This window comes from Cyprinus carpio, chromosome B7 (genome assembly GCF_018340385.1).
Source record: "Cyprinus carpio isolate SPL01 chromosome B7, ASM1834038v1, whole genome shotgun sequence".
NCBI lineage: Eukaryota > Metazoa > Chordata > Actinopteri > Cypriniformes > Cyprinidae > Cyprinus > Cyprinus carpio.
The window spans coordinates 44,761,186-44,776,521 of record NC_056603.1 but is presented as its reverse complement, the minus strand read 5'-3'; the positions used below and the strand labels follow the sequence as shown (position 1 = coordinate 44,776,521).

At 38.2% G+C, this 15,336-nt stretch overlaps 1 protein-coding gene across 42 annotated transcripts in view; it reads right to left on the bottom strand.

The window, feature by feature from the left end:
• LOC109099286 (receptor-type tyrosine-protein phosphatase delta-like) overlaps nucleotides 1–15,336 on the bottom strand; it is a 310,570-nt gene that overhangs the window by 244,728 nt on the left and 50,506 nt on the right. For all 42 annotated transcript variants that reach the window (XM_042728811.1, XM_042728810.1, XM_042728817.1 and 39 more), the window contains exon 3: nucleotides 9,608–9,631. The gene's annotated coding sequence lies outside the window, so the exon portion shown is untranslated. The remainder of the gene's footprint in view (nucleotides 1–9,607; nucleotides 9,632–15,336) is intronic.

Below are 15,336 nucleotides of genomic sequence, written 5' to 3'. Positions count from 1 at the left end.
TGTGTATGCGTGCGAGTGGAGCGTGTTGGTGAAAGCGGGTGGAAAAACTTGCTGCTGTTTGTCTTTCTTTCATTTTTCTTTCCCCCCTTTCTTTGGCGATATTATTTCAGACTGGAGCTGCATTGTGTAAATTTGACCGCGTTTTTTGTTGTTGGCTGACATGGCTGACTCTGTTCAAGACACGCCACACCTGACTCGGTGTAACGGGTGCAGGTCTGTGCCAGAACCCAGTGTGAGCATGGAAGAGGTATTTGTCATTGTAGGAGAACAAACTGGATTCGACAATACTATATTAGCTTCATGAATGAATAAGGTGAAAACGGAGGAGTTAATTAATCAGTTAACTGAGAGTGGTTTGTGGGTGAAAGAAACGTTTGTGCCTGTGACTCCATTAGCTGCACCTGCAACAAAAATAACTATATCTAATGTTACGCTTTTTGTCTCGAACGATGCAATTGTAAAAGAAATGGTGCGATATGGAAAAAAGGGCAAGTCCAATTAGGCTGATCCCACTAGGATGCAAAAACACTGCTCTTAAACATGTACTTTCATTTCAACGGCAAGTGTTCATGTTTTTGACTTCACCTGAACGCACTTTAGAGATTCTCATGGAGAGAATTCGTACATGGTATACCCGAGCACTGATAACCTTAAGTGTTTTGAGTGTGGTGAGTTAGGACACAAACGGTTCTCTTGTCCACATAAAGATGTGAATAATGATCAACAACAGTCAGCCACTGATATAACTCAAAATGAATCTAATGCTGGTAACGGAGGTTACAGTAATACAGCATGGGAAAGCAGTAGAGGAGCAGGCTGGAACGTCATCAAAAGAAGTAGATGACAGATGAGGTGAGTGAAAGCGTTGGCAATGTAAACACTGATGAGGAAGTTGGATGTAGTTCTGCTTTTGACATGCATCCAAATGATATTAGGTCTACTGACACAATTAAAAATGTGAATGATATTGAGGAAGGGGATGAAACAAAAATACAGGCTGTTGAGGAAGGCTCGGGAGATGAGTTTGATGGAATGTCACAATGCACCAATGACAGTATGAGAGATGAAGAGCAGTGGTCTGAAGAATGTGAGATGGCAAAGGTTAATAAAGAAGATCTGTATACTGTAGAACAAATCAGTGCTTTTCTTGATGAGACAAAGGGGAAAAGTGTTGAGGTGGATGACTTTTTTCCAGATTTAGACAAGTTTGTAGCTTCTGTAATGTGGGCAAGGACAGTAAGTAGTGACAAAGAGCTTTCACAGCAGAAGCATTACAGATTAAAGAAACACATTACTGTTATACGAAGAGGGAAAGGGAGGCCGAAAAGGGGGAACAATAACTAACCACTATGGGTAATAAGTGCACTTTTTTCTGATCTATTTCTTTCTAATCTTTCTTTTCCCTATGGAGATTTTTCGCCTGGGATCTCTTAACGTAAATGGGATGAGGGAAAAGAAGAAAGCTGAAACGATCCTAGAATTTATTAAATTGAAATGTTTTGATGCAATTATTTTTGCAAGAGATCCATAGTGATTTTTAATAATGAGACTGAATGGAAATTGTTGTGGAGAAATTATCAGTTTTTTAAGTCACGGATCTAATCTGAGTGCAAGGGTTGGCATTCTTTTTTCACCATCAGTTAAGGCAAAATGTCTGTTTAAGGAGGAAATTGAGCCAGGAAGATTAATAGCAGTAAGAGTAGAAATTAATGAACTTTGTTTTGTTTTTATTAATATGTATGGACCTAATGGGGGATCTGATAGAACAAAAATCTTTAGCAAATTGCAGGATTTTTTAAGACAACAGGAGGATGAGGATCTATTCATTGTTGGAGGAGACTGGAATTGCACTCTTGATTTTAATGTAGATAGGAATGGAGAGGAACCATGCATACAGTCATCACACATCTTATCTAGTATTGTTAAAAGATATAATTTATCAGATAAGTGGAGAGAAAATAATCCCTTAATAAGACAATGCACTTGGGTGAAGATAAATGCTGAGAGAATATCAGCAGCTCGTTTAGATAGATTGTATCTATCGAAGAATATGAGAAATAGAGTTGTGCACACAGCTATTGTCCCCACACCAAGTACTGATCATAAATTAGTGACTGTTGATGTTTTATTAACCTTGCGAAGATATAAAAGTGTTTAATGGCACTTTAATGTTAAATTATTACAAGAAAAAATGTTTTGTGAAAATTTTAAATATTTCTGGGAAACATGGAAAAATTAAAAGAGCAGATATAACAATGTTATTTTATGGTGGGAAGTTGGTAAAGCTCATATAAGAGAATTATGTCAGCAATATACATTGCATTCAGCTACATGTTTGAAATGGACTCTTGAAGGGCTTGAGAAAGAAATTCTTGTTACTGAAAATGATATGATGGAAAACTGTTCCGTTAATTTAAAGGAGTGGACTGAAAAGAAACAACGATTGAGTTCTAATTTAAATTAAAAGGTTAAAAGTGCTCTTGTGAAAAATAGATTTGTATCACTGAGAGATATAGATGGTCCAACCTCTTATTTTTATTTATTTATTTATTTATTTTTTTTTTAATTTGGAATGTAAAACGGTACAGAGAAAATAAATGTTAAGCTTGAAAAACTCTTATGGACTTGTTTAGACTGATCCTGTGGAGATGCGTAGAATAGCAGTGGATTTTTATTCTCAGCTCTTTGCGAATGAGAAAACAGATGATCAGAGTAAAATGAACTATTACAGAATCTTCCCTGCTTTACTTCTGAACATAAGGAAAACCTAGACTTTGGACTTTCGTTTGAGGAAGTAAGTGCTGCAATGATGGGACTGCTGGAATTGATGGACTTCCTGGTGAATTTTATAAAAATTTTGGAATATAATTGGGATGGATGTGTTTGAGGTATTGCAAGAATGTCTAAGTGAGGGTTTTCTACCCAAGAGTTGTCAACGAGCAATATTAACTTTGCTGCCAAAGAAAGGAGATCTTACATTATTGAAGAGTTGGAGGTCAGTTGCATTGTTGTGTTCCGAATTTAAAATCTTATCAAAATGTCTTGCTACCAGATTGAATAAAGTGTTAAATAGTATTGTATACAAAGATCAGTCATATTGTATAAAAGACAGATATATTACTGATAATCTGTATTTGATGTGTGATGTTATTGATCTAGCTATGTATGATAATATTAACATGGGAATTTTGTCATTAGATCAAGAGAAAGCTTTTGATAGAATTGATCACAGATATATTTTCAGTGTCATGAAGGCTTTTGGGTTTGGTGATAATTTTATTTCAATGGTAAAGTTACTTTATAAAGATGCAATGTGTATGATAAAATGGCAGGTGGTCTTAGTGTCGCTGTTAAAGTGCAGAGGGGTATAAGACAGGGTTGTCAAATTTCAGGGCAGCGCTATACTTTTGCTATTGAACCTCTTCTTTGTAAATGGAGGAAAGAGCTAATGGGCTTGCAGATTGCTCCAAATTTAAATATAAATGTAAAAGTTTCAGCATATGCTGATGACATTACAGTCATTATAAGACATGATAAAGATGTTCAGATACTGAAAAGAGTCTTGGAGTGTTATAACAACGCTTCATCTGGCAAAGTAAACTGGGGAAAAAAGTGATGCCCTGTGGTGTGGTGTAGAACATAAGAGACCTTTGCTTCCAGATAAACTGCAGTGGGGAAGATCTGGTTTTAAATATTTAGGGGTCTATTTAGGAAAGGAAGAGTATAGAATACAGAATTGGGAGGGGCTTGTGGAGAAAGTGTGTGCTCGGTTGTCTCGCTGGCAATGGCTGCTACCCCAGTTATCCTACAGGGGAATGGTACTTGTTTGCAACAACCTTGTTGCTTCTTCTTTATGGTATAAAATGACTATTTTAGAACCTCCTGAAGAATAGGTGAAAGTCATTCAAAAGTATTTAATTAATTCTTTTTGGTCCGACCAACACTGGCTTAAAGCTCCAGTATTGTTTCTACCCAGACAAGAAGGAGGACAAGGATTGGTGGACACCAAAAGCAAGCTAATGGCATTTAGACTCCAGACAGCTAAAAGACTCCTTTATGGAGATAAGATAAGTTGGTCTGAAGTAGCCTGTGCTCTTTTGAAAAAAGCAGGGAAGATGGGGCTAGACCGACATCTTTTTCTCATGGATACCCAAAACCTTGATTTATCTGGTTTGACACCTTTGTATTACTCGATGATGAAAGCATGGAGAATTTTTAATATTTCAAGGGAACTAAATGGAGCTGAAGGACTTTGGGCCAAAGAAGAACCGTTGTTGTTTAACCCTGTGATGGATATGGAAATATTACAATCACAATGTGTGAGGAACGCTTTGAGGAATGCAGGAATTCTCAAAATTGGAGATCTAGTCACAACAGAAGGATGGATGTCGGCTGAGAGACTGGCTACGAAGTTGGGTGTCAGGTCAATTCGACTGGCACAAAGGTTCTTGAAAAGTCTTGCTGAATTATTACCAAAGGACTATATATCTGTTTTGAATCAAATGGATGATAATAAGGAACTTTCTTTCCCAGGGCTTGAAATTGCATTTGCTGTTGATGAATTTCAGGAACTAAAGGGGAGTTTGCTTACTTGCAGAACTCCTTACCTTGGACTTAAACGAATGCTGAATATGGTGTGTATCAAGGCATCACATCTACGTTCCTTGGAAGGACTTAAGGAGTCTAAAGGGCAGGATCTTTTTGGATTAGATGCTGGAGGACCTTGTACAAGCCTCTAAGTGAGAAAAGCTCTGGAGACCTTCAGTGGAGGATTGTGCATGGTATAATAGCTACAAACATCTAAACAATCCACAGGTAGGGGAAGGGTGTCCTTTTTGTGGAGCAACAGAGACAGTTTTTCACTTATTTCGTCAATGTAAGAGACTACAGCAGTTGTTTGCTCAAATAGAGGAATGGTGTCAAACTTTGGGGAGATTTTTGTTATGATGTCTTTCATTTATGGACCCAAATATTGCTGGAATAGAAAACAAGTTCACATTTTAATAATATTTTTGTTTAGACCAGCTAAAATGGAAATATGGTTGTCACGTAAAAGTAAACTTAGTGGTGTGGGGTCAACTGATGCTGTGTTAATTTGAAATGGTTTAATCAAATTAAGATTGAAAATAGAATATGCATTTTATCACTTGTTGGAAGATTTAGAAACTTTAAGTAATGTATGGGGAGTAAATCAATGTATTTGTGAAATTGATGATGATGGCTCTCTTAAGGTTTATGTTTGAATGTAATATATATATATATATATATATATATATATATACTATATATATATTACATTCAAACATAAACCTTAAGAGAGCCATCATCATCAATTTCACACATATATATATATATATATATATATATATATATATATATATTTATTTATTTATTTCTGTATTTTTGGTCTCTCTCTCTCTCTCTCTCTCTCTCTCTCTCATTTTTCAATTTCAATTTAGGTGAGCTTTACTGGCATTACAAACACTGTACATTTGTATTGCTTAAGCAGTTGCAGCTGGGCTGCTTATAAATAGTGCACATATGTATTAACAGAAAGAAAAAGAATAATAGTAATAATAAAAATATATAAAAAGTATTAAGCATGTAGTGCAAAATGAATTAGTGTGTGTAAGTGTATAAGTTAGAAATAAAATAAAATAAGATATATATATATATATACACATCTAAGTAATATAATAGAGTAATATGGCATAACATAATCTACATGTGCTGGAAACATCAGATCAGGGCAGGTGGAGTGTTTTCTCTTCTCTGGTGACAGACAGACACATATTGAGCAGCAAACACACAGCAGTTCTTGTGTTCTCCTCACAGATAGCACAGTTTCTCCTGGTCTGAGAGAGTTTTAAATGTCTGATGGATCTGCTGTATTTGATCACAGAACACTGTCCGTATATCTGTGTATTTGGAGCAAGTGCAGTTCTGTTTCCATCTGATTCAGATCACAGTGTGAACACAATATCTGCCCATCTCTATCATCAGCTTGTGTCCACTGAGTCTGTATCTGGTCAGCGTGCTTCTCAGTTTCTTCATACACACACCATGAACACACACACACAGCAGTGGGCAGCCATTTATGCTGTGGGGAGCAGTTGGGGGTTGGTGCCTTGCTCAAGGGCACCTAAGCCGCGGTATTGCCGGCCTGAGACTCGAACCCACAACCTTAGGGTTAGGAGTCAAACTCTCTAACCATTAGGCCACGACTTTTACCTCCTATGCCGCTTTCAATAAGTTTGTAAAATAGTCCTTGGTGCCAAATTGAGTCAAAAACTTTTTTTTAAAGTCAATAAAGCATGCATATATTTTACCTTTATCTTGGTTAACATGTTTTTCAATTAGATTATGTAATGTATAGATGTGGTCAGATGTACGGTAATTTGGTAAAAATCCAATTTGACTTCTGCTCAGTGCATTGTGTGTGGTGATGAAGTCTAATAGTCGAGCATTTATTATGCTACAGAATAACTTCCTCTCTCTCTCTCTCTCTCTCTCTCTCTCTAGCTTTGTTGTGAAAACTGAACTACAGGATATTTTCACAATAAGCAGGTTGAAATATTTGGATTCTGTGCTCTTTTAAGTGTCTAATCAAATCCTGTGAAATTTCTCATATCAAAGTAGTAATTTATGATCAGTGTCTCCCTCAATCTGGGCAAACAGATATTTCAGAGATTTTAGTTTGAAATCAAATTTATACTCCAATAATGTGATGATAACTCACACAATCCGCCTGCTGGAGACACACTGTCAGAAACACCTCAGGGCTGATACCAGAAGAGAAACCACCTCAGATATTAAATCACAGCAGAGCTTCCTGATTTATGTAGCTCAAACTCTAGAGCATGGTGCTAGCATCACCAGCATCAGCTCAGGTCTGATATCAGAACAGAATCAGCTTGGGTCTGATTTCAGAATGGAATAACCTCATGTCTGATCTCAATATAATCAGCTCAGGTCTGATCTCATTTCACTTTGGCTCTGATCTCAGAATAGAATCAACTCAGTCCAATATTAGAACAAAATAAACCCGGATCTGACCTCAGAACAGAACAGAATCACCTCAGGTATGAACTCAGAACAGAATCTGCTTGGGTCTTATCTCAGAATAGAATTATCTCAGCTCTGATCTTATAACACATCAGGTCTGATCTCAGAATAGAAACATTTCGGGTCTGATCTCAGAACAGAATCAGCTCAGGTCTGATATAATATCACCTTGTGTCTGATCTCAGAATAGAATCAGCTCAGTTCAATATTAGAACAAAATCAGCCTGGATCTGATCCTAGAAAAGAATAACATCAGGTCTGATATCAGAACAGAATCAGGTAAGGTCTGATATCAGAATAGAATCACCTCAGGTCTGATATTAGAAAAGAATAATGTCAGGTCTGATATAAAAATAATAATCTCAGGTCTGTTATCAGACAAAAAAAAATGCCATTTATGTTCTGATCTCAGAACAGATTCATCTCAGGTCTGATCTTAGAACAGAATCAGTTCAGGTCTGATTTCAGAACAGAACAGAATAACCTCAGATCTGATCTCAACAAAATCAGCTCATGTCTGGTTTGAGAATAGAATTACCTCACATCTGATCTCATATCACCTTGGGTCTGATCTCAGGTTAGAATCAGCTTGAGTCTAAACTCCCAGAACAGAATCTGCTCAGGTCTGATCTCAACAGAATCATCTCAGGTCTGATCTCAGAATAGAAGCATCTCTGGTCTGATCTCAGAATAGAATCACCTCAAGTCTGATCTTATAAGAAATCAGGTCTGAACTCAAAATAGAATAATCTCAGGTCTGATCTCAGAACAAAAATCTGTTTGTGTCTGGTCTCTGGATACAATCACCTAAGGTCTGATTTATAACACCTCAGGTCTGACCTCATCAGATCTGATCTCAACAGAATCAGATCAGGTCTGATTTCACAATAGAATCATTTCGGATCTGATCTCAGAATAGAATAGAATCAAGAATAGAAAATAATCAGGTCTGATTTTAAAACAGAATTACCTGTGCCAAAGGAAAATGAGCCACCTAACACAGACAAATCCTTTTCCTTTTGTCTTTGTGAATTCACAGTGCTGCTCATCTACTCGATCTAGTCTAGTATTCTAAAAATGATGAAAACAATACATAATATGATGTAATTGTAACCTGAAATTCCCACCAAACTTCAGAATCCTGCAGCTTTAATGAGCATTGAGTATGAGTGTGTCCCCTACAGAGTCTTGGCATCATGTCTGACAATCTTCCCTCTCATTCTTTCTCTTCTCTCTCCCGTTCTCTAAACGTCCATCTGTTCTTCTCCCCAGGGCCCTTATTATTCACTTCATCCAGGGGTTTCACTGCCCTCTCCTCTCCTCTCATCTCCTCTCCTCTCCTCTCCTCTCCTCTCCTGGCTCGGTTTCCAAACACACACACACACACACACACACACACACACACACACACACACACACACACACACACACACACACACAGATTCCCCTCTGCGCTCTCTGGAAACTTCGGCACCATTTTGTTTCCAGCAGGTGTTGAGCTGTAAATAGGTCACTGATCCGGATCCGTAATGGTGGTTGGAGAAAGTTTGCAGATTGATTTTTTTGTGGATAGCTGAGTAACTGGAACACAAAGGGGCTCTAGAGGTGGGGAGTATCTCTGGCCCGATCTGTCCCATGACCCCACAGTCACTCCAGACTTCCTGCTCAGCCAGGCGTGATGGCTGCAGAGTGTGTTCACACAGACCTCTTACTGCAGGCACGTGTAAATATTGCACAGAGCAGAAGTGCTTTTGTTTGTAATGTGAGACACTGCATCCATCCCTGATGCATCAAAGATTATTTCTTCAATGTTCCCAAATATCCAAATACTCCCATGAGAAATCATTCTTTTGATTATTAACCTGTATTTTCCAGCCCATATTTTATTGGGAAAATGTAATTTGCAATTTATTATTTATAATAATTATTTTGTACATTGTCTCTTGTGGTGAGCTAAATTTACATTTCAATAAAATTCACATTTGAGGCACTTCAGCAGGGAAAGAAAAGAGTTTGTGTTTGTCTCACATGGGATTGCACACACACACACACACACACACACACACACACACACACACGCACTCTCTCACACACACATACACACTCGTGCGCGCGCACACACACACACAAACACACATTGGTTTTTCAGTAATGATAGGAAGTTTTCATGGATTTCTAACCCCTTATAGAAGGGTTTTTTTTTTCTAAATATACACTGTATTTTATTTTATTTTATTTTTAATTATAGTAGTTATAAATATAAATATATTTTATTCTATTTCACACTGAAGTCTATACGGGTCATTTTTGACCTGAACATAACAGGTGTGTGTTTTTAAACAGTCCACATTTTTAAAAGTATAGTCATTGTTGAGGGGCACCATTTGAAAGAAAAAAATAAATAATAATAATAATAATAATAATAATAATAATAATAAAACACTGATAATGTGACTTATGCACAGAACTCAACAGCACATAGTGTTTAACACTGATGTCATTCACGCATCAGAACGAATATAAGAGAAAGCGCGTGTCTTACCTTTCTGAAAACTCTTGGTCACATCTGCAAGCAAATGAAGAGAGAAGGGAGAGAGAAAAAAAAATCAGTCAATGAGCAAGTAAACAAGGGAATATTATAAATAATGACCACGGCCTGTAAGAACACAAACCCTCCTAAACCCACAAAACCTCATTTATCTTTCTCTCTGTCTCGACGTTTGCTCAAGTTACATTAATATTTGTCAGAGTCTCTGGGAGACTTTCATTGCTCTAACTATTCATTTTGAGCTCGATTTATGTCTCATTTTGAGATGCCACCGTTCATTTCTACAGAACGACAGCAGGAGGAAACGAGACTGAAGCACAATGAGAGCGAGTCGATGTGTTTGTGTGAACTGATATTTAATAGGTCACTCCAGACTCATTATGTAAGAAGGCCAGAGAGCAGCTTCACCGTACTGACACCCTGAGAGAGAATCCGTCACACACTCACGTGGAGTTCAGCCGTCTTTTAAGGGTCATTACTGTTATGATAGCAAAAATAGCCAGTGAAAAAGTCTTGCTCAAATTCAATCTGTGTGTGAAAGAGAGGGTAATATGTATTCATTCAGGTGCTCGTGGAAATAAATGTGAGATTTCTCTTCATGTCACTTGTGTTTGAAGGATCCGCAGAGACACTGGAGCTCAAGAACAAAGATTCCATAATCAGATTATCCCCTAAAAAAACACGGTCAAAAGAACGGAAGAAAATCCTCATTTCTCATTCTCACCTTCATGTGAAGCTCCTTTCTGAATTATTTTACCCATGACCTCCAAACAAACACCTGCAGAGAACCCCAGCACGTGTCTGTATATTCACACAGAATACATCAAACAAACTTGTTTAACACACACACACACACACACACACACACACACACACACACACACACACCCCACTGAGCATTCATCAACAACCATTCACTGAAATAACTCAAATTAAGTTATAGAGGAAAAATACATGTCTATAGGGGAAACTTGCTATCAAACTGTCATATGAACTTAAATAGTTATTTTACAATATTTCATAAATAAATCACCCATACACGAAGAACAATCTAGAAATGATCCTGTATACTGTTACTGATTATTGATTAACTTTTCTAAAAATCACTTATTAATCTAATTAACCTATTAATCTCCCTGAACAGTAATCCAATCAGTCTTTACATTTATTATGAATGTATTTCTAATTAACGATGTTAATCTTTGATCTACCATTAAATCAGTGTGATTTACAGTTCAATGGATTTTGTAAAGTTTTGCAAAGTCTGGATAGTTTTATTTGATATGCAATTCAATCCAGTTCAAATAACAATGATCTGATTTGGCTATTTTTCTTTTCTTTTTTTCTTTTTTTTTTTAAATGCATTTATCAGATTCTTTAAATACTTCTCCTAATATTGCTAGCCTAGAATGATAAGGTAAAAGCTGTTCCTGCACTGAAAGTAACTTGAAAGTGAAATGCATGAGCTACACAAACAGGTACAGATAGGCTACATGGAGTAATAATAATAATAATAATAATAATAATAATAATAAATGTAAATCAAACTGTGTGCAGAGCAGACAAGAGATATGAGATCAGAGAGAATGCATTAGTACAATTATCAAATCAGAAAGTAATCTGAGCTCTGAGTGAAACACAGCACTGTGTTCATTTTCACATGAGCCGCTCGTGGTCTGGTGTTTTTAGCATCACACTATAACACATATTTGAAATTGGTTTTCAGACAAAATGAAAGCTCAATGATGTATCGTTTTAGAAAGCATAAATTCATACATAAATATTAGTATTGCGATTTTACTTTTGTTCTGTATAACAAAATTAGTATTATTATGTATTCAGTGCAACTGTAATGTGATTATTGAAGCCGCTGTATTACGTCAGAGCAATAAACTGATAGCAGTCACGTTACGCTCAGCTCTGTTTAGAGTCGCGTCTCATCTAGAGCCGGTTAAACACACGTCTGCTCTGATTGTGTTTCAATTAGCATGTGACAGGAGCATTCCCTCAGTGCATGTTTCACTTTAACCTGACCAGCGGACCGTTAACTAAACCAGCTGCCTTTAACGCTATAGAGCCAAGATGGCTGCTGGACCGAGTCCAAACCACAATAAACATACAGAGAGAGAGAGAGAGAGAGAGAGAGAGAGAGAGAGAGAGAGAATAAATAGACAGTTTCAAGTCTAATATTCTGCTGGTGTTCATTTGCATCATGTTTGAAATCGCACAGAACTTCATAAACACAGTAAGAAATGGATCAAACATTAATACAGAGACGCCGAAATCCTGCCGTAACTCCCTGAGCTTAGCATTTATATGAATGACACATTATCCAAATGAGACGAGGTAAACATAACGATTATATTTCCCCTCTCAGAACTGCTGGAAAAACACGTAAGCAAAAAGAATCAGCTCGAAATTCAAGTCAGACTATCAACATTAATAAACGTCTGTGGAGGAAAAGGCCTGTGATTCACAGCCAGACTCACTTCCTGCTGCTGTCTGTGTGTGTGCGTTTCACCTGTGTGTGTGTGTGTCTGTGTGTGTGTTTGCATGGTGTGTTTGCGTGTACATGTGTTTGTGTGTGTGCATGTGTGTTTGTGTGTACATGTGTGTGTTTGTGTGTACATGTGTGTGTGTCTGTGTGTGACAGTGTGTGTGTGCATGTGTGTGTGTGTGTGTGCGTGAGTGTGTGAGTGTGTTTGTGTGCATGTGTGTGTGTGTGTGTGTGTGCATGTGTGAGTGTGTGTTTGCATGTGTGTGTGTGCGTGCGTGCGTGCATGTGTTTGTTTGTGTGTGTGTGTGTGTGTGTGTGGTTGTGATCCAGCTATACTTGTGGGGATGAAATTGCAAAAATTTGCCTCATTAAAAACAAACTCAACTAACAACTTGTCATCAAAAGCAAAACTGGCCCAAATAGACTCAATAATGTCCTTATTCACTTGTGAAGGGCCAGAGGAACAATAAAAGTGTTCAGTCATCACTGCCATATGATTTACTACTAATTAACACGCCACTCAACTCAGTCACAGCATTTCACAAAACAAACTTACCTGTAAAGTTATTTCATTAAAAAAAGAAGAAAAAACTTAATTGCCAATTTGACATTTAATTTAATACAATTCTCCCCAAATGCTATTTTCACTTTGTAGATTTGTTCTGTAATGCCTTCTCTTATCAAATCACCTTATGTTCCACTCTATCCTCAACACTATTATGTAACACTATTATAAAAGGTTTTTTTTTTTAGACATTTGTTTAGACATTTTTACACACTCAAACCCAAAATATTTAGGAATGTGACACAGCACATGTTTTGAAAGAGAAATGTCATGAGTTTTATTATTATTATTATTATTATTATTATTATTATTATTATTATTATTATTATTATTTAACAACAACAAATCACACATCAGTACTTATTGTGATATGTGATTTATTAGAAAACAAACTGAAACAGATCTATATTACTGGTAGGTCTTGTATCATGGTATATCAGGGATCTAACTGCAGCACTTTTAATAATATTAGACCAAAACAACAAAGAAAATCTACAGGGAAACAAACATAATGGTAAGTGAAAACAAGACAAGGAGCTGAACAAACTGAGGACAAAATCTGTACAGGGAGATAATGAAACTGAATCGATGAACTGAAACATTGAGTGTTTACTATTGTTCTCTTGCTTTATTGATACACTATTTTCCTGTTTAATACTGTAAAGCTGCTTTGACACAATCTGTATAAAGCACTATATAAATAAAGGTGACTTGACTTGAAACTAGAAACAGACATAACAGGTAACAATGACGACAAATGAGCAGTGGGAATAAAAAAAGGACAACACATAGTAAAACAATGTAAAACAAACTAAAAGTCCATAAAACAGAGCAAAACTGTAATAGTACACCCCATCCCAGCAGGTGCCTCCTGTCACAACACCTGACCGGTGGAAAGGAGGACGGAGTGGGGTGACCATGGGGGAGTGGGGCGGGAAGGAGGCTAGGACCCCCAGCTGGAACAGTCCACTGAGCTGATGGTGGTGGAAGAGAGCACGGATGAGCCAGTGACGGAGGAGCCGCTGGAGGAAGGAGCCAGAGTGGAGCCTCAGTGGTCAGTGCAGGCAGAACCACCTCAGACTGAGCTGGAGTTGGGAGAAATGGAGCCCCAGGCAGAACAGAGGAGCCGGAGACCCAGGGTGACACAGAAGGTCGGGATAACCAAGGATGAGCTGCAAGCTTGTGGGACCGAGGTGAAGCCAGGGACTCAGAAGAGTGCAGTTGAGCCCGGTGAAGTCAAAGGGGTGGAGGGTTGAGGTACAGCCCATAGTGAAACCAGGAGCTGAAGGGATGAGAGATCCCAGCAGAGACTTGGGATGACAGTCCATGAGGGAGACGAGCGAGTGTGGAGCCAAGGTGGGAAGGATGAGTCAACAAACCAAGGTGGGATGCAGGGCTTGGAGGACTGAGGTGAAGCGGAGGAATCTGAGCACCTGAGTTGAGCTGTGGACTGGGAAGCCCAAAGAGGAGCTGAGGAGCTCAACGGAGCCAGTGGGGAAGGAGGAGCTGTGGTGCTGGATGGGACCAGTGAGGAAGGCGGGGTCTGGATGCTTTCTTGAGGCAGTGTGGGAACAGGATGGAGCCAGCTGTGACGAAGGAACTTCGCAGCTAGACAGGACCAGCTTGGAGGCTGGATGGGACCGTTGGGGAAGGAAGGACTCCCAATGGAAACAGCTAGACAGCTGGATGGGGCCAAAGAGGAGGAAGAGGTTAGAGGACAGGGACAAGGGTGGGAATCGGCTCTGGGTCATCCAGATTGATGAGGCATTTCACAGCACTGGGCTCCCCGATGGACATGAAGGTGGGCTTTAGCTCTGGGGTGGTCATCATGGCAGGCTCTGGCTCCATCTCCAGGTTAGGCTCTTGTTTCAAGTCTGTGGTGGGCATGGGCTCAGGGATGTAATGGTATTATCAATATCGTGATATCACGATAGCAAAACTGTCTCGATATTATTGTGATCACACAACAATATGAAATGATAGGTCTTCTGGGCAAAAAGTGTAGTTTTTAAAATATATTAAAACTTCTTATTCTAACATAAAATGTCTTTAAAGTTTTGATTTGCACTATTATGCTTTGGCACAGTATCTGTCAAACAAACAAAAACTGAAAGCACAATATGGTTTAATTCCATCATCAAGTGTTTTTGAGCTGCATGTTTCAAAGCAAAGTGGACACGTCATTCATGTGATCAGCTCGTGATGATGTGTTTTCCGCGCCTCAGAACGGCTCTGCTCACACTGAATGAATGCAGTGAACTTGTTTATTGCACATGCTGTGCGTTTAGCATGCATTTGGGAACGCAAAGGCCACCAGTTATGCTTTATTTTCACAGCAGATGATTACAGCATTTCACTAGATTTGTAGTGAGACGAGTTTTCGTAAGCCTGTTTTCACTGAAGCTGGAGTTTTCCTTCAAAATAAAAGCTCTACTGCCGTTTCCGTCAAAATAAAAGCTTAAAGTGCAGTATATGAATTTCTCACAGCCAGCAGATTAAATGCAGTCCAAATTCAAAATACCCCCTACAATAGTACAATGCAAAAAAAAAATAATGCAATTCTCTTTCTGTAGTGTAAATGGTTTCCCTGATCGAGGAGGAGGATTTGAACAAATGCTAGATCCATATTATTGGCAAGTATTGTGTTCTGTCATGGCTTGT